This window comes from Cyanistes caeruleus, chromosome Z (genome assembly GCF_971803275.1).
Source record: "Cyanistes caeruleus chromosome Z, bCyaCae1.hap1.1, whole genome shotgun sequence".
Classification (NCBI taxonomy): domain Eukaryota; kingdom Metazoa; phylum Chordata; class Aves; order Passeriformes; family Paridae; genus Cyanistes; species Cyanistes caeruleus.
This window is the reverse complement of record NC_141732.1, coordinates 27,491,016-27,513,255: the sequence shown is the minus strand read 5'-3', so window position 1 is coordinate 27,513,255 and position 22,240 is coordinate 27,491,016. Positions and strand designations below refer to the sequence as shown.

The 22,240-nt window shown below is 45.9% G+C and overlaps 1 protein-coding gene across 1 annotated transcript in view; it reads left to right on the top strand.

Annotated features, from left to right (window-relative positions):
• LOC147648258 (zinc finger protein 541-like) overlaps nt 1-22,240 on the top strand; it is a 101,047-nt gene that overhangs the window by 58,149 nt on the left and 20,658 nt on the right. The gene's annotated exons all lie outside the window — the stretch shown is intronic.

The window sequence follows — 22,240 nt, the reverse complement described above, 5'->3', positions numbered from 1 at the left end:
TGATGTGACAGTCATATCCAGGAGCTGTCAAATGGCATTTCCAGTGATCCAAACTCTCAGAGTAGCATGCTGCAGGCTTGCTAACTTCAAAGTTACAACTTTACAACTCCAAGAACAGGAAACAGTTTAACCTTAGAATCGTGGGAAACCTCAAGAAAGGAAAAAAAAACCGCTTGTCTAAGTCACTTTTTGACTCATCGACTAAATACTCAAGTCCTCACCTTAGAAAGTCTTTGTGGTCATAAACAGATAAAAATCCTCAAATAAACTTGTCATCTCTAAAGGTCCCAGATCACCATACATCAACTGCACGAGTCGTCACGGCTCCACAACTTCTGCTGGAGCTTGGTCAGGGAGATGTTGTCTCCTGGGCAGCATGTAGGTGCAGGGCAGACACCCCTGGCTACTCACCACCGTGGTCTGGTGTCCGGTGAAACACAGGGAATGCAATGGGTTCCCATGGGCCTTCCCACTTATTCGTATTCATGTCTTTGTTCATTACTTTAGGTGTGGGAGACAGGGCATCACCAGACAAATGTTGTGACCGGAAATGACTCAACATTACTGGGTTCTGGGATCGTTCCGCTGCTGTTAAGTGATTTAGGGTGTAAACAGCTTTTTCTACTCTACTCTGTGGTGTTGTGCTACACATTCCCCCGTTTTGTTTATCTAAGATGCGTTTTAAAGTGCCCTGTGCTTGTTCTACGATAGCCTGTCCAGTTAATAAATGGGGAATACCCGTTTGGTGTGACACACCCCATAGCTGTAGAAATTGTCTACTTTTTTGGGAGGTATAAGCAGGTCGGTTTTCTCTTTGGATGTTACGGGGGATGCCCAAAGCAGCAAAGGCTAATCAACAACGTGCGATGGCATCCCGACCTTTTTCTCCTGAGTGTACTGACGCCCAGATTGCCGATGAAAAGGAATCAATTGACACACGCTCCTATTGCAGTCTAAATTCAGGAACATGTATGCCATCAGTCTGCCAGATTTGGAAAGCTTTGAAGCCACGGGGATTAAGTCCCCTTTGTGGTGGAGCAGTGTGGCTCTGGCAGTCAGGGCAGGTATTAACTATGTTACGAGCTTCTGTGTTCCGCAGCATAAATTGCCTCCGTGGAGCTGCAACACCTTGATGGAAGAAGGCGGCGTGTGTGAGGCTTTTGCTCGGGCAAGTGTGTCTGGTTGTGGTGCTGTGCCGGCGGGGCTAGCTAAGTGATCTGCTGGTGCGTTGCCCTCTGTAATAAAACCTGGAAGATTGGTGTGGCTTCTGATGTGAAGGATGTAGTAAAGACGATTTCTTGCTTGAATGCTACGCCGCAGGGTTTTGACTAGGCCAAATAACTGTGCATTGTCAATTTCCTTTAATAGAGCTGGATCTAATCTCTGTGTAATGGCTGCAACATCGGCAGAGTCAGTGACTGTGTTTAAAGGAGTATGGGGAAAACGCTGAAAAGCCACGGTTATGGCATGTAGCTCAGCTGAGCTGACCCCTTTTCATGACCTAATGTTTGCCACTCCCTTTCTTCCTTCCACAAGGAACAATTGCTTTTCCTGGTGTTTTTTCCCAAACCGTCAGCAAACACAGTGAACACAGTAATACCTTTTAAGGGAGTTCTACTCTTCAGAAGTTTCAGGGATACTGCAGTGGTCTTAATTGCAGTGACGTATGACTCGGTAGATGGTAAGAGATTTGCCCTGAGAAATTTTGTAAGGCACTTGGCAAAGCAGTGCTCTTGGCCTAACACCATTCAAATTCTTCTTGTGTTATAGGAAGAATGATTTTTGAAGGATCTTTTGCAGTCACTTGTAAGCAACTTTGATGACATCTCATGATTAGCTGGGCAATTAATTCAAAGATGCTAGGGGCTGTCTTTTTTGGTTGATGGGGTAAGAACATCCATTCTAAAACATGCAAAAGGGTCAGACAACTGAGTACCCCATTGTCCAATAATTGCAGCAGGATGGAATTCAGCAGTGCATATAAACACAGTGACACACACTTCTGGGAAAAGCCGGTGGACCTGTCTGTTTGTGAGGGTCTGCTCTCCTCTTTCAAGAATGGCTTTTTGCTTCCTGAGGGAAGTTAGATCAAGATCACCCTTTAGGAGGCAAAATAAGGGTACTAATTGTGGAGCGGTGGGTCCTAGATAGGTTCTGAGCCACTTGATAAGAAGTTTTGAGCATCACTGAAATTCTTAATTTTTGTTGAGAATTGAATTGTTTGGGGCTGAATAGTCTGATGCATAATTTTGAGCCCAAGGTACTTCCAAGGTGGTTGCTGCTGAAGCTTTTCTGGTGCCACTTGCAGCCCAAATGATTTTCATGCTTGTATCAGGCTTGGCCAAATTAGTGAAAGATCTTCTTAGTTAGAGTGGCTATTAAAATGTCATCCATATCATGATATAATGATAACAGTAAGGCAATTGTTGCCTTACTGATGAGAATGCCCAAGCAACATGCCATTGGCAAACGGTAGGGCTATTTTTCATGCCTTGAGGAGGAACTTTCCATTGATTGTGCTCCAAAGGGGCAGTGTTCTTAAAAGAAGACACTGTGCAGGCAGACTTTGAGGTATCATTTGGCTGTAGTGGAATAGGAAAGAAACAATCTTTTAGATCCACAGTCAGAATGTCCAAGTTGTCAGGAAGCATTGTGGGAGATGGCACAGCAGGTTGTAAAGCTCCCATGTTTCTGTGACTACACTGATTTTTTTTCAGGTCCTGGAGCAACCTCCATTTCCCCGACTTCTTTTTGATGACGAACAGCGGGGTTTTCCAAGGGCTTGTGGAGGGTTCTAGGTGCCCTTGAACCAGCTGCTCCTGCATCAAAGACTTAAGGGCATGTTGTTTTTCCTTCTCTAGGGGCCACTTTGGTACCCACAGAGGCTGAGAGGTAACCATTTTAGGACTAGTGTATGAGATTTCAAACAGCCCTTTCAAACAGTAGCCCCATCAAAAATCTGTCCCCACCCGGACTCCCCAGGCAGATAAAACATCCCTCCCCAAGAGGTTAGGTGGTGCTGCAGTGAAGTAAGGTCAGATGGTGGCTGTCTGACCCTCTGGACTTTTCAGCAACACAGGCTTACTGCTCCAAGAGCTCTACGTGGTCCCATCGAGGCCAGCAACAGTGGATCCCGCAGCTGTGGTGGGCCATGATGAAGGCCAAGTTTGGGCAGAGATGATGCTGACATCTGCCCCTGTGTCAATCATTCCACTAACCTTTATTTGGGAGGGCTGTGCCCACGGCACTGTGATAGTACACACCATGTTAGGCCTCTGATCGCCAGCAACCTGGGTCCAAAATACGTGAGGTTCGTTCACCGGTTGACCTGAGGCCTTGGTCTCCTCTCACCTTGGGGTCTGTATTTGGAACACAAGACATCAAAGGGATAAGCTGGGCTATTTTGTATTTTTCAGGAATAGTCACAATAGTGGAATAGAGGGGTAGCATGTATTTATCCGGTGAAGTCTGAATTAATAAGAGCAGGGTGTACATCGATATCTTGCATAGTGGCACTGGACCTTGCAAGTACGAGTGCTCTCAGCCTTCTCCCGATAGGCCCCTGGGCATCAAGTGGGATTTGATGTACTTTTAAGGTGCTTATGGTCACTGAGATGAGGGTGGAAACATCCATTCCAGCGGCTCCTTCATTCCTCCCTGTGAGCTACTCGCACAGGCTGCTGTGATAGATTGGCATTTAAGAAAACAAAGAGAAACACCTCAAGAAGTCCAAACTGCTAGAGGCTGTTTGGTGGGAGTTTTTCTCCCGGCCAACAACTGGCCATTTCTAAGAATTGACATCCGTTTTGACTATTGAAAAGTGAGATCAACCTGTGAACGCCACCTTAAGACCTAAGCCTGGGAATTTCTTTGTCTCTTTGTTTCTGGCTGGGAAAGGTAGCAGAGCTCCAGCTGGCCTCCCGTTCCCCTGCCCAGGCCATGTGGCCCACGCAGGGGCTGGGCTGGGCCTGCCGCGGCTCCCGGCCGAGAGATGGGGCCTGCGGAGCTTCCCCCCGGGCTCTGGCCGGGCCAGGCCGGTCCCTGGCTCGGCTGCAGTTTTTGCTCTGACTCAATTCACCAGAGATGGTCGAGTAGAGAAAGAAAAGCGCTCTTGACTTGCGGCGAGCTGAGACAGGGACCACACTCTCTAGAGCTACCATGAAGAATCTTCCATCGCAGACAGCTCCAGCTGCTGCTCCAGCAGAGATCACAAAACCATCTACAGAGCCTGGACAAGGTTTTAGCCCTTTCATTACCCAGATGTGACCGGCAGATTAATGGGTTTTTTTTCCAGAGAAAGAAAGAGAGAGTAATCAACATGTAAAAAGAGACTTTATAAACTATCAGAGACAGTGAAGGAAAGAATTAAGCTTTAGAAGAGATGAAGAATAAGGAGATGCTTTAATAAGCTGAAATATTTTTCTGTGAAAGCTACAGAGATAGACAACAGCGTTCTGAAAAAACTGCTTTAATTCATGACAGAGTATTTTGGGAGGAATAGAGCAGTTCAAAGTGTGGATTTTGAGCAAAAAGTGAAGTGGTTGTGATACAGTGAGGTGCTGGAACAGAGGGGGAGAAGTAATAGTTGAAGATTTGTGGCTTTGTAGAAGCAAAGAGAAAACTTCTGTTTGCAGGGAAGCTCACAGAAACAAATGAAGGGAACTTTTGCCTTTGAATAACTCATCCTTAAAAATGACATCCCCAGACTCATTTGACCCATAACACACCTCAGAGTGATGTAAAATGAGAGAAGACAACGGATAGCAGATTTACAAGCAGCTGGCATCAGAGAATTTTTTATAAAGAAAATTAGTTTTCTTGTGAGAAACTCCAGAGATTCGCAGAAAAAGACTTCTGTTTCTCTACAGAGACTGATAAGAAAACTCTAGCAAGAATTGGGACTGTTTTAAATACCAAAGTTTTTTTGTTGCTATGTTGTCATGACGAATAAGAAAATGGCTGAGTAGTGGGGGAGAAAAGGGTTTTCTGGGAGTATTATTCTCGTTTTCTTATAGTTATATTAATAATCTTGCTTTATTCCTTTTAAGTTTTATGCCTGTTTTGCTCTTCTTCTAATCCATATCTCACACCAAGAAAGAAGTAACTTTTCTAGTAATTTTTTACTTACTGCTTTAAAACCACAGCACCTGCACAGGAAGGCAAGGAGACCTCACGCTGGATTCTCCCTTTGCCTGCTCCTTGAGACAATGTCTGTTAGTATGGAATTGTGATCTGCATTGCTTGGCTAAATGACCGGGTTTTCCACCCTTGTTACAATTGATGTCCATATTCCTCTGACCCTGGCATGTTCCCACTGAGGCGGCCTTGCGGGGACAGTTCATTTTTAGGTGGCTTTGCTGTCTGCATTTCTAACACTGACAAGGTGACACTCTTACAGCAGCGGCAATTGAAACAGCTGGTAAAGTCATCCTGTGGGAATGAGAACCAACATTAGAACAGGCAGGGATCATATCATTTAGTGATGGATTTTCATTTGGTAGCAGTTCTATAATCCTTCAACCATCCTCGTTCGCATTGCCCCTTCCTCACTGCAAAATCAAGGCATTTCTGGCCTCAGGATTTGTCATTTGTTTCTCCATCACACCTTGTAACCTCCACATGAATTGTAGATATGCTTCTTTGACTCCTTGTTGGATTTTGGAATACGCTTGTGTTGGATTGTCTTATTTGCTACTTTAAATAATGCCTTTGTTCCCAAGTATTTCATCCATGCCATTGTTAGTGGATGCAGTTTGGCCTGGAGTTTTGGATGTCTCGCTGGTGCTAGTCCTAAAAGCTGAGGGACCTCGGCCTCGTAACATGGATCTTGGAGTGGAACTTTTATATTGTTTAACTCCATGATTATCAGCGCAGTGTCTCCATTCCATCTGCTGATTCCAACAGCATATATTGGACAGTTGTAAACATTCATTTGGCTAGTTGCTTCATGTCAAATGGTGTTCCTTCCTCTGTTGTTAAAGAGCACAGCATATTAGCAACGGCAGGCAAACCTGATCCGTGCTTGGCAACCAGCTGACGCAGCTCAGGAAGTGCCAGCCATTGGAAAGGGGTGTATTTCCCTGGTAGATTTCCACTGCCTCTTACTATGGGAGATGCAGCAATTGTCCCGTCCTCTGGCTCCCAGCCCCCTGACACGGGCACATCCATTTTTTCTGCTCCTTCACTTTCCCCACTCACAATAGCTGCCTGCTTCACCTTTTGCCAGATGCTTACAGGATCAGGCAGGGCTGTTGGCAGTGCAGTGATGGCGGTGACATCTCAGGGCTAACCAAGGGGACGGTGGCTCTGGCTCTCTCTGGTTGTATCCCTGGCGTCCCTTGCCGCTCTATTTTCCAGAGGTAGCTCCATCTCCGGTGATAGCAGCGTGTCTGCTGCAACAGCAGCGGCAACATCAGGACTCTGTGGTCCACCATTATTTCTGGGTATGATGCTTCACTGGGCACCAGATGCTTCTGATGTCACGTGTGTCTCAGGCAAGCGCTGTTGTGATGCTGCACAGGTGCGTTTGAAGCAGCTGCAGGATGCTCTTTCTCCATAGAAAATGCGTGGCCAGCACAGCCAGGCATGCTCACAGAATGCCTGCTCATCAAGGCTGCAGAGCACAGCTCCACAACAGAAGCAGCTTGGCAGTGGCCAGGGCTTGACAGCAGCTGGACATGGTCCCACATTGCCCAGCAGTAAGCACCTCTCTGCAGCACTTGGAGGCAGGGCACGGAGGTGTGGCAGAGCACGGAGCGGCGGCAAACCCCACTCCATCACCAGGCACTGCCTCACTGGGGCAAGGAACCTCATCGGAGCAGCCAGGTGCCGCTTCAGGCTTTTCTGCAGGTGCCAAAGCCCATGCACCCATGCACCCATGCTGCTGATATCCTGCAATTAGAAAAAAGGAAAAAACAGAAAGGAGAGGTGTTGACCAAGCATGGCACTCTACAGCACTGTTAGTAGCTCTAAGGCTGTGGGCAGCTTTTCCCCTCTGTGCCACGGCTGTCCCACCACTCTTCACAGCTCAAATGCTGCCAGCAGCTTTTCCCAGCTGCCCCGTGTCTATCCCACAGCTCTGCTCAGCCCAGATGCTGCAGGCAGTTCTTTCCAGCTGTCTTTCTTCTCTGCCCCTTCTGTCTCCCCGCTCCACCCCTGACAGCCCCTGTATCACTTCCAGTGGTCACCAGTTGTCGCAGTCTGGGAGACACACAAGCGACAAGACACGCTGGGTTCATGCACAGCAGCCACCTTTCACTGAGTTCAGCTCTCTTTATATAGATCAGAAGGACTGCACGGGCAATCCCCACTGGCTGAACCGGTTGCCACCCGGTCAGCCAGGCAAGAGCTGCTCTGTCCCCAGTGCTCTAGGCCTGCTCTCCAACAGCTCCCACTGGTCAAGTGACATAATCGAGGCACTTACATAAACACACACCTTTCACTTACAGAACGGGGTTTCATTATAATTGTGAGGCCTTCAGGCCAGCTGTTGACCACCACAGTACAGGAGAGCCTCATTTGTCTGCCCTTTGAGGTGGCTGCTCACTGCAGCCTCTTGAATCTGGAAACTTCATCTGGAGACTGAGTTCTCTGCCCCATGTTTTTTCCCAGAGACCAGGGCCTGTCAGCTGCTGTCCCAGGTGGCTTTGAGGGTGGCCCCTGTGACCCTACTGCAAACAACAGCGGACAGTGGCAGGTGGTTGTTTCCAAAATCACGTCCTTCAGGGGCAGTGTGTTGTGTACATCCTTTGTCCAGCCAGGCCCCAGACCTGGGGATCACATGCAGGCACTGCTGCTGCTGCCACTGAAGTCAGTGAGGATTTGCTGGTTGGCTTCCATCCCAGCAGAACTGGTCACTTACAAAGCCAGGGGCTGATGCTGTCCTGCAGATCTCTGGGCTGCATGGGTGGGAGGAAGCTGTCCCTTGCTGTTATTCTCCATCAGGAAAAGCTGTGCCAGCCAGGTGTGCATCAACACAGCAAACAGGGAGTGTGAGAGTCTCTTCCATCTGTGTCTGCTGAGAGTTTTGACTTTTGAGATGAAGTGGCACAAAGTCCATTGCTTTAGGTCCCTCTCTGTATCGCTGTGTTAGATAATGCTGCTACCTCGGCCTGTAGCACAGCAGCAGGGCAAAAAGCCTCTCAGCTCAGCAGGTGCAATAAGCTGCTATCAATGCACAGAAAAACTGCATTTTGTCTTTATGAGGGAGATGAGCACTGTTTGAGCAGTGAGAAAATAGGGAATGATGCTCCTGAACTTTCCTTCTTTCCTTCTGTCAATTACAGGCAGATCTCTGTGGCTCCTGGGTGTGCCCATGACTGGCAGCAAAAGGGGGAATCTCCAGTGCCACACCCAGGTTGGGCCATGAGGTGCCAGGACCAGGAGCATGGCCCTACATGAGCTCACCTGCAAATTGTGTCTAGACTTGCAGGTAGGTGCCACAGCCCAAGTCAATCAGTTGGGCCTGTCTGGTGGCCAGGTTGAGAAGGATTTGTTGGGTTGGATGTCCCTGTGCAGCATGTCACAGCTGCTGCCGTGCCATTGCTATAAACGGGCTCAGAGTTTTTGGGTGGAAAAACAAAGTCAAGCCCTTTATTAACCAAACTACAGAAAAACACCAACAGAGGCAAGAGACACTGATTAGGGCACCTCCAACAATTACCAGTATTTTCTTCCACCATTTATGGGTATCATTCATTCCTAGATACTGTTTCCAAGGCAGCTCACCTACAGAAAAAGTGAATTTAGGGCCTCTTCTCCATATACACTCCTCACCAATGGCATCAGATCCAAAGCTCCAGACTTCCTCTTCTGGTCTTTTATCTGGTGTGAATTCTCCTTTTTCTAATACCCATAGTAAATTCTGTAGGCTCAAAGGCATTCCTTTCCATGGCCAGATTTCGGCCATTTGGGTGTCACCACAAATCCAAAAGTTAGTAATGTTAAACTCACGGCTTATTCTCTCTGCCAAATCCAAGAATAGGTTTTCCCCCCTATGGTACCTGTATCCCAGGTCCCTGCTTTATTATCCCTCTCCCCTCTCTATCTTTGATCCAGTCTGGCTTATAAACTCCTTTGGCAGTACCACTTGCAATAGGCTTTTTCTCTGAACAAATCCAGTTCTCCTTCATAGAGCATTCCCCCAACAATTTTCATTTCATGTTCCCTACCTTTTCGGACAGCCAATACATTTTCCCATCCTCATTACAATAGTCAGTTCTAAAAAGTTGATACAATTGAGGTTTGGGTTAGTATGTACTCTGAGGACGGCAGTCCAAGAGTCTCCTGCATATGTGGGGTAGCAGCACTTATCACAAGGAGCCGCTTCTTCTCTCTGGACCATTACTTGTAAGAGGAGAAATATCAGCAGGAGTCTGGTACAGGTCACTTTCCCACCCATGCCTCACTTTCTCACCTGTGGCTCTTTTTGTGGCAAGAAGTGTATCCTGATCCAGTCATGCCTCCCTTCTTTTGGCACTCCTTGCCAGCTACTATTTTACTTCTTTGTTGCAGGAGCTTGTCATTTTCCCTTTTGTATCCATTTGCTTGTTTCTTTTAGGGCCTGATTTCTAGATGTGTGGGAGAATGCTCTATCTGCTTCTTAGGATCTTGGCATCTGCAACAAGAAATACCAGAGGTTAACGAGGAACCTTCAACCTCGTACATTCTCATACGTTAGACAATTTCTTTAAATAGATTATATACAGTTAAAACTTAATATATTTTAAATACATTCAACAAGGGTTGAATATTTAAATAGAGTTAAATAATTAGTGTGGCTCATAGTTGCAACTTTTAAAACAGATTCTTATTATTTCCTGTTCCCAGGAGGTTGATTTGGAAATTTCTTCTTTCAAATGAGCTTGGTGTCTGACACTTTTGTTGTTGTCCATTCTGTGGGAGTAGAAGCTGGTTCCTTAGGAGCAGGGACTGGTCCTTTGACTCTGGTGACATGTGTCCATCCCTTTTCGTGTGTTTGGGTCACTGTTTCAGTGATTAGCAAAACTCAGAAGGGACCTTCCCATCTTGGAATTAATGCTTGTTCTCTCCATGTTTTAATCAGGACCCAATCTCCAGGTTTAAATTTATGTACTTTAAAATCAAAGGGGGTGGTTTGAGGGAGTTATCCTTTCTCCCCTAATTCTTCCAAGGTGTTAGCCACTGCCTGTATTTATATTATATATTATTTCTATTATTGTATTTTCTGTATGTATATTACACTCCTCATATGTTCCAATGGTACCCGGAGTGGTCAGGAATGGTAGACCAAACATCATCTTGTATGGGGAAACCCCCATATCTGCTCTAGGTTTTGTCCTTGCCCTCGTTAAAGCAAGAGGAAGACACTTAAGTGAATTGATTTTTGTCTCTTCTGTTAATTTCATGAGGGCTATTTTTAGTGTTTGATTGATTCCCTCAAAGTTCCCGTCCAGAACTTTGTGGCCTCCAGGGGGTATGGAGTCTCCAAGCCATATTTAGGGCAGCTGTTATTTGATGGAGGGTTTTTGACATAAAATGTGGACCTCTGTCTAAATCTATAGTATTTATTAGTCCATACCTTGGTATAAATTGTTCCAAAAGGAATTTATTAAAGACTTCTGCTGTTGCCTTGGTGGTTATGAGTTAGATGATCAATTATAACCAATAGATATTTGAATCTTTGTACCTGGGGAAGTTCAGTATAATCTAGCTTCATATTTTGGAAGGGTCTTCTAGCCAATTCTCTTCCCTCTTGAGGAAATTTCTCCATTACCTTTTGGTTTACCCATTAGCAGATCATGCATTCTCGAGTTATAGCTCTAAGGACTTCAAATACTCCAATAGAGGCATAAGTCCGTACAAAGGGATCATTAACGCTTGGGTCCCCCAATGGGTTGAAGCATGGAGGCTCTCTAACACCTTCTGAGCCAGTGGTTTGTTTAGTACTTGCCTCCCATGCAGCATCCTCCATTCCCCTTTTTCATTTTTAACAGCACCATGCTTTTATAATTCTTCTTGCTCTTTTTCACTGAATATCAGAACGCCCTCATCTTCTTTGTTTCTATCATCCTTACCCCCCACTTCTACCAGCTGTAGTATTTTGCTGGTGTTCTCTAAAGCAACTGCCTTGGCTACTTGGTCAGCTAAGTGATTTCCTTTTATTCTCACTGAATCTCCTTTCTGATGTCCTTTCACGTGGACTACTGCTATCTCCTCTGGCCCCATCAAAGCTTCCAGCACAGCTTTAATTAAACCCTCATGAATTCACGATTTCCCTTTGCAACTTACAAAGCCTCTTTCAGTCCAAATTTTCCCAAAGGTGTGTACCACCCCCTCAGCATATCTAGAGTCTGCAGAGATAGGTCCACTCTTTCGATTAAGCCATTTCCATCCTTTTAACATTGCCTAGCTCTCGCAGCACTGTGCAGACCAACTATCAGGGAGCTTTCCTTTCTCTGTAACAGTCATGTTACACCCGCCAATGATGGCGTATCCCGACATTCTTGTTCCATTTACTACTTTGGATGAACCGTCCACAAAAAGAATTTCCCCTTTGGTTAACGGATGCTCCAGAAGGTCTTCTCTGACCTTGGTCTGTAAATCAATGATCTCAAGGCACCAGTGCTCTGACTCCTCTTCTGTTGGTCTTCCATACGGGAACTGCGAGGGATTCTGAATTTTTGTAATTGCTAATCCCAGGCTTTCACTATTATTCCAAATTAATTCATATTTTGAGAGTCTATTATCTGATGTCCAGTGACCAGCCCTTTTGCTTAGAATGGCTTTCAAATCATTTGGGGTATACACTTGGATTTTGCTCCCAAACGTTAGTTTCCAACTCTCTTTTATGAGGGCTGCTGTCGTGGCTATGGCTTGGAGACAATTTGGCCACCCTCTAACCACAGCATCCAATAATTTTGACACATAAGCCACAGGCTTCATAAGCCCACCCCACTCCTGTACCAGGACACCATAGGCTATTCCCTCTTCAGTATTAACAAATGGTTCAAATCATTGACTTAGATCTGGCAAGCTCAATACAAGGGCACTAGCCAATCTTGCTTTCTATTTCAGGAACTTCTTTTCATCGTCCTCAAGCCAAGTGATAGGTTCACCCCCCTACCAATTAATCACATAAGAATTTAACTAATTTAGTATGATCTTCTATCCACAATTTGCAAGATCCAATTAGCCCCAATAATTTCCTTATATCCGTTTTGGTCTTTGGTGCCGATAATGATAATATCCCTTGGACTCGGTTTGGATCTAACTTTCCGTATCCTTTTCCAGTGAAATGCCCTAAATATTTCCCTTCAGGTTCTACAAATGGTAGTTTCTTTTTTGACACTCTCAAACCTTTCTCCCCCAAGAAATTTAGTAAACTCACTGTCATATTTTGGCCCTCTTCTTTTGATTTCCCTGAAACCAAGAGATCATCTACATACTGTAGGACTTGTTCCTTTACTGAGCCCAGACCATTTCATTAGTTCCTCTAAGACTTGTCCAAATCAATTGGGAGATTCCGTAAATCCCTGGGGTTGCTGGGTCCATTGCAACTGTTGTTTCCGGCCTGTTTCCTCGTCTGCCCATTCAAATGCAAACCACTTCCTGCTTTCCTTCTCTAAGGGGCAGGACCAAAAGGCATCCTTCAGATCAATGACGCTGAACCATGCCTGTTCTGATGGCACTTTATTTAATAAATGATATGGATTAGCCACCACCGCATACCTGGTGACAGTTTGTTCATTAACCTCTCTCAAATCTTGCACTAACCCATATGTACCATCACGTTTCCTGACTGATAAAATTGATGTGTTATCTGGTGACATACATGGTTCTAATATTCCCCCTTCAACTAACTCCTTAATCGCTGTACTTAACCCTCGTTTTCCTTCTGCTGATACTGGATATTGTCTCACCCTGATGGGTAGTATTTCATTTTAATCTCTATGGGGGGAATATTTAATAGTCCATGACATCCTTTTTCTGCCCACACCTTGGGATTTACCCCTTTTTCATCGTCATTTCTCAGTACCAACATCCTGGCTACCATACGTCCTCCCTCTGCTACCACTCCTATTTGCAGTTGCACTTGGAAGTCCTGGCTCAAAGGATTGCACCCTATGTCCAGCACGTACAGCAAATCTGCACACCCCTCCCAGAAACTCCCTTTTACTTTCACCTTTTCTACAAGAAATACTTCAAATGGTTCCTTTTCTGCACCATTCACTTTACATCTGCAATTACTTAATTTATACCCCCTTGGAATCTCAGATATATTGATCTATCTGACCCAGTGTCAACTGAAAATTCCTGTTCTTCGCTCTGAGGGACAATTTCCATCTTTACCACGGGCTCCCTCTGATGTTCAATCCCGTCCCATAGAGCATAGAGCCCCTGACACCCCTTATCGTCTCCCCTCAAAATCTTTTCCAAGGTATCTTGTTCTTTGGCTATACTTTCATCTTGCTCTCTCTTCTTACAAAACCTCTTGCTATGACCCTTCTCATTACAGCAATAACAAACCATATCCGCCCACAGGGATTGTCTCTCTCCATCTCCTTCTTTCTTCCCCTCTGCCCATCTTTTCAATCCCCCTTTCTCCTCTTTCACTGGCTCATTTTTATCAACCCCCATACTTTGCTTTGCCACTGCTATCATGATTTTAGCTTTTGCCTTGATTTTCTCCACCTCCCTTCTTAAGCATATATGGATGCTAGCTTTGGAACAGGCTGCAGGGAGCTGCAGAAACTGCAGGCCCATGGCCTCTCAGTCCTGCCTGAGAAGCTAGCCTGGGAAATTCATAGGAGGATTTCAAAACAATCCTCAGAGACAGAAAACAATTGCCAGGTGCTGTTTGTCTGTCCTCTTGTTTTCCTTGCAGGAGAGAGTCAGGGGGGTAGTGAGCCCCACTGACCAATGATGGTGATGTAGCACTTTGCTAACCAATAAGAGTTTCCTTTCTGTACTTTTCCACGTATCTGTCTATAAGACAAGCTAGAGCAATAAACTAGAGAGATTCTCCTGTTGTGACTCCCTTGAGAGTCCATGTCATTCTTTATCGCCGTTCCCAATCAGAACGACAAGCATACTTTTTGCACCTCCCTCAAGAACTCATTAAGGCCCTTCTCCTGCCAGTTACTCAATTTTTTCCAGTTTTCTTCTGATGTCTACCCTGGCTTTAGCTACAAACTGTATTCTTTCCAATACCTGTCCTTCTGGACTCTCTGGATCAACACTAGAGTATAATTGAAAATTCCTTTTCTATCTTTCGAGCCAAGTGCTGCGTCTTTCATCTTTCTCCTGGTGACTATCAAACACTAGCTTGGCATTATTTGCTCTGGCAACTGCCTCTCCTATTCCTCGTATCATCAGTGTTCTATAGTCCCTCATATTCCTCCATCCTTCTTCCTCGTTGGGATCCCATCCCGGTTGGTTATTAGGCACTTTTTCCTCTCCTCTAGGAACAATTTGATTCTCTCTTTCCCAAATCCTCATTGCAGCTGCCTGAATTAATTGATTCTCCTCTGGGGAGAAAAGTATACCCAGTATTGAATTTAATTCTTCCCAGGTATACATGCTTGGACCCAAGAATTGATCCAGTTGGTTCGGTACCTCAACTGGATCTTCCAATAGGGCTTTTATTTCCTTTTTATAATGTCTCAGCTCAGAGGCGGTCAGTGGGGCATCTACAAACCCTATTCCCCCTCTAGCACCCCACATAGGTACTTCTGTCAATGGAAACAACCTTTCAGATCTCTCTTTTTTACTCCTGTTTTTCTCAGCCTGGAATCTGGTATTGTACCTGTTGGCCTTTTTCATTCTCACTCTGTCTTTCACAACCGTATGTACTCTCTCCCCCTTGTGCACACTCCCTTTCCATTTCTGTCCCTAGTCTTTCTTTTAACCCCAACCTCTCTCCAACACATTTTGGAGTTATGGGGGAGAAAGAGAAAGGGATATTCTGGAGGCTGTTGGGGGCAAGGATAGGTACAGGAATATCTGATGACTTAGGTGAGGGTTTGAAGATGCAGCTGGGATTACAGAAATAATTGGACGAGACACAGGGGAGGCTGTGGGAACCTGGAGTCTTAAAGGTGGTTCTGAGGAGGATGTGTGTGGTGTTGGGGAAGTGCAAGGTGAATTAAGATTCGTGGGGCAGGTAGGAAGAACAGGTTCAGAAGGAGGACATGAGGGTATGGATAGGGACTTAGTGGGAACTGAAGGCAAGATGGGGTAAGGTGCTAATGGCAGAGGAGGAGGATGATGGATAACAGGTGGAGTTGGGGGAGGAGGTGGTGGGAGGTTATCTAGGGGGTTCCACTTCTTTTCAACTTTTCCTCCTTCTTCCCTACCTGACCCTTCAGATACTTGAAATACCTACACACTTTTCTCTGTCTCAACTTTCTCAAGCCAACAGGATGCATATTTTGCAGCTTCTTCATCTGGAACCTCTTTTAAGCTGACATGTTTATTCAATGCCAAGCATAACCATTTTTCCTTGCAGCCATACCAAGGCCAATAGACAGGGCCCTCTGAAATGCTTTCCATTGCCCATATTTCAGTACAATACTTTATCATTTTTATTTTATTTAGACCCTTTAAAATATCTTCTTTTTCCCACCTGTTCAACATTTCCCCCAGGGGACTATTAGCGCCTACTTCCTTAGGGGTGTTCTTTCTTTTTCCTTTCTGACCTTTTTTCCTACACACTGTCCCATTGTCTTTTACTATTTAAACTCAACTATTACTTTCAATGAATACAACAAAATCCAGAAGAAATAATGAATGTAATATAAATCCAACGGTATTACGGTCTACCTAGATCAGACATTAATAGGAAAACTAAATAAGAAAACACTTAAACGAGAGTAAATATGATATTCTAAACATTAGTTTAAAGAAATCCACCTTGGAAATGGCTACAGCGCAACTTATCAAACACACCCGAATGTTAACAACAACTGGAATGCCAGCTGCAGGTGATCACCTGAAATAAGGGTAAGAGGGTAGCAAAACAGATTAATTACAACATTCAAAAGTAGAAAGGCCAACAATTGAAGTAGTTGTTAAAATAGTATGGGAAACAAAAATAAATATGGCGGTCAAAGACAGAATGGCCAACAATGGAAATAGTAATTAAAATAGTTTGGGAAACTAAATAAATATGGGTGTCAAAAAAAAAAAAAATGGCAGACAATTGAAATATTAATTAAAATAGCGTGGGAAAATAAAATAAATATGTCTGTCAAAAACAAAATGGCAGACAATGGAAAATGTGACTAAAATAAAAATGGAATGGAACCCAAATGAATCAATTGAAGAGAGTGAAATAAAAACAGTGATATCTATCCAATTAAAACCATTGTAACAATAAATATGGGTATTTATGATTAGCAGCTAAAGATGAGGAAATTCCTATGAATTAAATAACTATCCTATTCAATATGACCGCTCAGCTTAAAATGGATGCCTCAAATGACCCGTTACAGTCCAAAATGGCCGCCCCGCCAGCCCATTATGATCTGAAATGGCCGCCCCGCCAGCCCCGTACCATCTCAAATGGCTCTCTTGAGAAGTGATCTGGGGACTCTTGGCTAGCCTTCACCCCAGAACTGCACTCTCCAAGGACCCACAGCTATACAAGAAAACCTCAAAACCACAGACCAACAGCAAATTCCTAGTAAAACTTCCAAACACAAGCCAAATCTCCCACAGATAAAATGGACATTAAATGAGCGAGAATGAATCACAAAAAAAATATAAATGACCAAATTATGACCAAACTAGAAATTTTAAACAAACTATAAATAAAAACATCAAGTATAGATATAGATATAGATACCCCTCCTACCTCTGGGGTCCTAATTCCCTGGACAACAAATCCTCCCTTTGGTTGGTTTCCAGGCAATCACCCCTGCCCACCCCAGTCCTTCCTCCCTCCAGTCCCTCTTGGGTTCCTAGTTCAGAGGGGACTTCCCCTTACCAACCCCCTCTTTGGGATTCCTAGCTCAGGGGGTGAGGGTTCTGGATAAGATCAACTGCACCTCACAAGCCTCCTTTTGGGAAGACAGGAGCCTTTGCAAGTAAGGCTGGTGTAAGGGAAGGTACTACCTGTCTCCCACGAGCTCCCTAAAAATCCCCTAAACAGGATTTTTAAATTGAGATTCTAGGAGTCCACTCACTCAATCTCAATTGCTTCCCTCTGTTCTCGGTCAGCCCACTCGCGGGAGTCCGGAAACGCGGTGCTAGCAGGCCCCACTTGCTTCTGGAGTCTCTATTAACAGCCCCTGTCTCACTCACACTCACACTCACTTCACAGCCCCTTCCCCTCAGACCCCACCCACCACACCAACCTGTGTGTCGTGGGCCTCGCTCCCCCTCGAGGTGGGGTTGCTGTGCCTCTGCTGGTCTTCGGGTCCTATCAGCTGTCCCTTCCACGGTCTCGATGTAGTCCAGGGGGACAAAAAATACATGCGCACCCAAATCCGTCCTATGCCGAGACTGCTCCCCGGCATGATAGTTCCAGACGAGTTCCCAAAAATTGTTATAAATGGGCTCAGACTTTTGGGTAGAAAAACAAAGGCAAACCCTTTATTAACCAAACTACAGGAAAACACCAACAGAGGCCAGAGCCCATGACAAGCCTGAACTCTGCAATAGCAATGCCAAACACTCTCCCTTAAATCAAACTCTGCAGGAGGACCCCAAGTGGAAGCTCGATGCTCCTTTTATAGATCCCCCCTTGTCCATGATTGGTCCATTTTCAATCTGCCCTCTGATTGGTCCATTTCCCGGGCTGTCATTGGTCTTTGGCGTGGTGCACTCCAGACCAATCATTCCCCCAGGGCGTCGAGTGATTGGTTGGCTTTTCCACCAATGGTTGTTTCTGGTGCAGATATCACCCCTGGCACATCATGTTCTGGAGTGTTCTTTTAACTTACCACCGCGCAATACCCCACCAGCCCTGCACCATCCCATCTCCACTTGACTGCCCCCACACCAATCACCGGACTTTGCCCACTTCCCTTCTAAACCCACGAGAACACAAACTCCCTAACAACAAATGTTAACTAACGACTAGGAACATTTTCTATTGAATAATTAGTAACTTATAACCCAGACATCAACAATTAATCAACATGTTACAACAATTAGATTTCTTATGACACTTATAACACCACATGTCCTCCAGCACCTGGCAGAGCAGCTCCTGCACCACCTAGCTCTTCTGATAGGATCTCCCACACCAGAATGAAATCAAATAGGTCCTGGCACTGCTTCATCACCAACAAGAAGTTGTTGTGGAGCTCAAACCATTCCAGGAGATGAACACCACAGAATCCAGCGGATATCTTGTCCAGCAGCTCAATCTCCAGGGTCACGTGGATGCCATAGGGCTGCAGGAAGACCACGATGCTGAGAGTGGAGCTGGTGCTGTGCCAGGGGTCTGGAAATGCTCACCCATCCTGGGATGCTCTGTTCCCTGCGCTGAACCCACCCTGCCCCACAGGGCCCCTGGCCGAGCCCCGCTCGCCCTGGGGCAGCACTGGCCACTTCGTTGCCAGGCCGAAGCAGGCTCTGATGGAATCATGGAGCAGCTCTTTCTTCCTCCATGGCCATATCCACCGTCTCGTTTAGCTTCTTCTTCACTACACTATAACTTTTATTTCCGGCAACCTGCAACTTTCCCCTGATGCTCGCATCCCCTGGACCTCATCCCGCCTACTCACCCCCCACACTGCCATCTCTTCCTCACAAGCAAAGCGCTGTCCGGACTTTCCCCTGGAGCATTAGGAAGTGTTGAATGAGGAGCCTGCCAGTGCCAGGCAGAGCCAGCCATGAGGGAGGGCAGAGGAGTGGATGAGAAGGGAGAAATGCAGCCCCTGCAGGACAGTGCTGCTCTCCCGACGGCTCAGGGTGGGGAGGTGGGGCTGTGCGCGGCACCGTGCCCTCGGCACCGGAGCTGTTGATGTTTGCTTGTGCGGTTCTGCGTGAAAATCTGAGACTGCGGATAGGATTCAAAGAAAAGAATTCAACTGCTACTCTTGCTGCAGTTTGGATGCCAATCCAATAGAGCAGCTCAGCTCTCCCCCACGTCCCTCCTCCCTTGCCAGTCCAGCACTTTCACACTGGAGCAAAGGGCCTGTCTGCAAAGAAACTGCTGGCTGGTTCATTTCTCCTGCTGGTTGTTGACACAGGTAGAAAACCAAAAGGGGCTGGATGCCAAGTCTCTTTAAACATGGTAACTTTGCCATGCTAATCCAAGACAAAGAGTCTTGACTTCTGCACAGTGTCACACAAATCACCTCGGTTGCTGCTGTGTATTGTCCCTGCTGAGGGTAAAATACTATCAGAGCTTATTCCCTGTCGCTAGAACTCACACTTGAGCAAAGAACTGTACTCTAAGGTCTTACATTTGCACGTTTCTTGTGGTTCCAGCATTGCTTTCAAAGAAAAACAAGGAAAAGCAAAGTGTGCGTAGCTAATGATAGAGTGCCTAAAACTTGCAATGTCATAGGTTTTAGAGGTAAGGTGAATTTGGAATTAATGTGATTTAGAACTTGTGCAACGTGGAAAAGGGGAGCTTATAAAGAAAGGAATTCCTACATATGAACATCCTGGATTGTTTCTTTCTGTTTTTATTTCACTGTGGGAAAGCTCTCTCAGTTTCCAAGAATCTTTTCCACAGTCATGTTTGTTCTTTCCAAGCTCTTCTCTTTACTGGACAGCTAGGTTGCGCTTCTGCCACAAGATGTGCCACCAAGTGCAGCTTCTCTTGGCTTTCAACAATGTGTGTGCAGCAAGACTCTTGCAGCAAACCAGGAGAAATGGTTTGTGACCTTCAGACTCTTGCAGCAAACCAGGAGAAATGGTTTGTGACCTTTACATCTTGTCTTTTCCTTGAAAACTAGAGAGTTGTGCCATTGGCTGGGTTTTCACTTAGACCATTGTGCCTGCCCAAGGAAAACTGCAGATAGTACCAGGAATTGTAAGGGACACAGCCCTGGGTGAACTCAGAGATAGGAGCTCCAGAGCCTACAGCCAGAAAGGGAATCTTGTGCAATAATCATTCCAACACCTCAATGTACATCTAGAAAGTGAACTAGAAGGTGAAGGTGGTCTGACAGAGGTAGTTTGCTTCTGTGTTCAGTTTAGATGATTCTACATCTTGTGCTTTGGTGTCACATTTCAGCTTTTGCGACCTCGGTCCCAGGCCAGCTGAGAGAAGTGTGGCAAGTAAAAAGATAGGCATGATTGGGTGACCCAAAAATAAAACCGCTTTAATGGCAAAATAACAAAAACAAAAGGCGAACACACAGTCCACCATAAAAGGTGAGAAAGGGGTGGCTACAATGGTGTATATATACGGAAGATCTGAGGGTAGCTCTGAAGGCAGGGTTCCAATGACAATCCAGGATTAGGAATATGAAAACTAATGCAACAAACAACAACCAATCCGGGGAGAGAACTAAGAACACTCTGGAAGCATAACCATGTATGTACAGGCTTGCTAGCGTCCGGCCTACAGGCTCTATTCCCATGGTCTTTGTTAATGTCTAAGGCTGGTTCATTATCAGTGCCAAGCAGTTCTAGCCCCAGCCTTTGGTACGAATCGAGTACAATCAGTTCATTCAAAGCAGCAGAACAAACATGACCTAGGAGAGTAGACGACTGAAAGAATTTGAGGAGAATATATGCGGGGAATGATTTGGCTATCTTGGTCTATAAGAATGATAATTCTTCTGACTTTCTAATATATTGCCTGTGCTTTTGACCTTCTTAACAAGGCCCTTTGCATCACACGTTCATCAGGAACTGAGCACACTGAGCTTCTGTAACTGCATGGAAGATGTTCCTCTGCAGGGACACGCAGGGGGAAAAAGGAGCGGGTGCTTGAGCCCTCTCTGCATGTGAAAGTTCAGACCCCACTTCCCACATGTCAGTGGCAGGGCTGAAGAGCCAGGTCATGGCAGGACTCCAGCCCTCAGCATCTTCAGCCACTAAGGGCAAATGCTGCCTGATCAGAAGCTTGCAGCTCTGCACTGCGCCAGAGCTTTGCACTGGACCAACCAAAGCTACCCCTTACTGGTTCAGGATGCTCAGGCCCTGGACTGACAGCACGTGCGGGATTGTTGTCCTTTGGCTCCCCTTTAGCCTCTGGAGGCACAGAGCGAGCCACAGGAGGTTCTGCTGCTGGTGTGCTGCTCTGCAGACAGACAGGGGCATGAGGGACAGGGAGTAAGTTGTCATTTAAAACCTTATTTCTCCTGAGCTCTATCCCCAGCTGTCCGAAGGAAAAATAATAAATGTGGAAAGGAATTGAAATCCAAGTCTTTAAAACAAACTTCAAACGTGTTGATGACACCCATTAGATGGTACTATGTATGGTTCTGAAAGAGGTCTTCCAGCCTGGCTGCAATCAGCAACCCATCTTCTGTCTGAAGATCTGTTTCATCTGATTGGAAATGGAAATGCAAAATTTTAAAATAGGCCATGATCCCTTTCCTCCCAGTGATGTGAACACTGAAGTTTTACAGAGGCTTCTGGCTTCCCAGGTAAAGCCAAGGCAAGCGCTGCTGCTGCTGCTGCTGCTGCTGCTGCTGTGGCAGAGAGCCCTGGCTGGGCAGGGCAGGCACCCACTGTGCCACGGGCTGTTTCTCCTACCTGAGCTGGGCGGTGCTTTTGAGCCAGTAATGACAACCGGTGGGAGAACGAAGGGGGCTCTTCTGGCACCGGCACTTAGGGATGCCATAGGGTGACCTTCAGGGCAGAGCTTGGGCCCCCACAAAGCAAAGCTGAGGTGTAGTGTTCTGGGGCTGCAGCATTGTGTCCAGGGAGGCTACAGTTTACCAGTGACCAGCATGGGACTCAAGGAGATGATCTCCTGCTCTGTAACAGTTTCCTGATCTCTGGAAACTGTTGCCACTGGAGATGAACAGATCACACGGACACAGCTCCAGGTGTGGTGAAAGGAAGAGTTTATTTCTTCTCCCAGGATTTAGAGGTTTCTGACCACGGCCAGGGATTGGATGGTCAGGATAACACTTTCCCAACCGCACTGGCCGTGAGAGATGTCCATCACAAGACGTGTATCAGAAAGAATGGACACATCTCTATGTTTAGAGTTACAGTCCTGGGAAAGTCTTTAGAAAACCATGTGAGCAAGCTCAGAAGCTGAGTTTTCAAGGCGACAGGAAACCATTTCTTCAACGCAGGAAAAAACTCAACTTAGATCAGAGACAGAGAGCCCCAAACA